Source organism: Mugil cephalus, chromosome 15 (genome assembly GCF_022458985.1).
Source record: "Mugil cephalus isolate CIBA_MC_2020 chromosome 15, CIBA_Mcephalus_1.1, whole genome shotgun sequence".
Taxonomy (NCBI): domain Eukaryota; kingdom Metazoa; phylum Chordata; class Actinopteri; order Mugiliformes; family Mugilidae; genus Mugil; species Mugil cephalus.
The window spans coordinates 21,462,570-21,463,964 of record NC_061784.1 but is presented as its reverse complement, the minus strand read 5'-3'; the positions used below and the strand labels follow the sequence as shown (position 1 = coordinate 21,463,964).

The 1,395-nt window shown below is 31.8% G+C and overlaps 1 long non-coding RNA gene across 2 annotated transcripts; it reads right to left on the bottom strand.

Moving 5' to 3' along the window:
* Positions 1-254: 254 nt before the first annotated feature.
* LOC125020863 lies at positions 255-1,395 on the bottom strand. Of its 2 annotated transcripts, none has more exons than XR_007114279.1 (3): positions 1,344-1,395; positions 411-509; positions 255-301 (listed from the first exon to the last, which is right to left on the bottom strand). It is a non-coding gene; the product is annotated as an uncharacterized LOC125020863 (long non-coding RNA). The 2 variants fall into 2 exon arrangements; XR_007114278.1 differs by having other exon boundaries at positions 263-298; positions 1,344-1,393.

Here is a 1,395-nt window from a genome sequence, read left to right as displayed (position 1 = left end):
GTATTCAATCTATTTCTACCTGTTATCAGACATTTCCAGGAGAAAATCTCTTCAACATGATCACTTCAACAAATCTTGAGTGAATGACTGAATAAACTCGACTACATTCCATCAAAAGTCTGAGCTTCAGCAATCATCCAGTCATAATAAATCATGATAACCTTCAATAGAACTTTTAATGCCTCAACATTTTAATATCCAGATATTAATATCAGTGCAAACTTAAAAGCTGAATTGTACCTTCTGAAAGAGCTGCCGTTGCCAGAGATGTGATGATCATGTAGATCCAAATCATTTTCTGCTGAGACAGAATCACTTCATCATTCTAAAGTTGCATGGTGTCAAATGTGGTTTCAAGACTTTTCATGCACAGCAGTGTTAGGATCAGCAAATGTAAAACGGTCACTCACCACATTCACAAAGTGACGTCTTCTTTGTAGATTATTATCTGGGCGCTAAGTTTCTCACTCACAACTCGTTGGTATGTTCTATTTTGTTGTTTGCTTCTTCTGAGAAGAGAATTGAAGAATGAGTCATTTACACTTAGCTAAATATACCGACGCACTAAACACATTTTTATGTACTTGTATTTTCACATGTACATTTAATGTGGCTTGTAATGTGTATTTAACATACAACATTTCCTTGTTTTTTAGATGAAATGTTAAATGACAGAGAGGGACTTGATTGTCAAACTATTTTTCAAGGGTTCGTTCCTTCTATGTTTTATTTCTCATATAAGCAGAGACAATAGGTTTGTATTGTTTAGATGTACAGCCAGGCTCAAACTGCACTTTACACCACATTTGATTTGAGTTAGTGATTGATTCCAAACATGCAAATGATATGTATATCAGAACTAATAAAACAGAAATGATAATACAAAAAATGGACAGTCAATAAAATCTTTAAAAATATTAAATAAAATTAAAATGCAGCATTCACTAAACACAATGTCATATCACTGTTAAACTATAAAACCTTCAGGACAGGTTGTTGAGAACAATGTTTCTATATTTTCATAAATATTAATGATATTTGCTAAATGTTACTAATAATTTGTCAAAGCCTCAGTTTAAACACAGATAATGAGTGAAAATTTAAAGCTAACATGTGTTAAGATTTTATTTCTAAATGAAAAGTGTTTCTAAGTGTTAAGTCATTTTTCTATATTCAGTCATGATAAATGTCAGGATTTTATGTCTTTTGTCAGTTAACTTTTGTGAGACTGATTTCTCTTGAAAGGAAAACAAATCAAACCTTCATTAGTGTCATAGTTCCTTTTCTTGATGTTTTTTAAACTAATTCTACACTTTCTTCATTCTTTAAGTAAAGTCACTCACCTTCAGTATGAAGTCTTCTACGTGTCTTATCAACTGTCCTCTGACTTCTCCT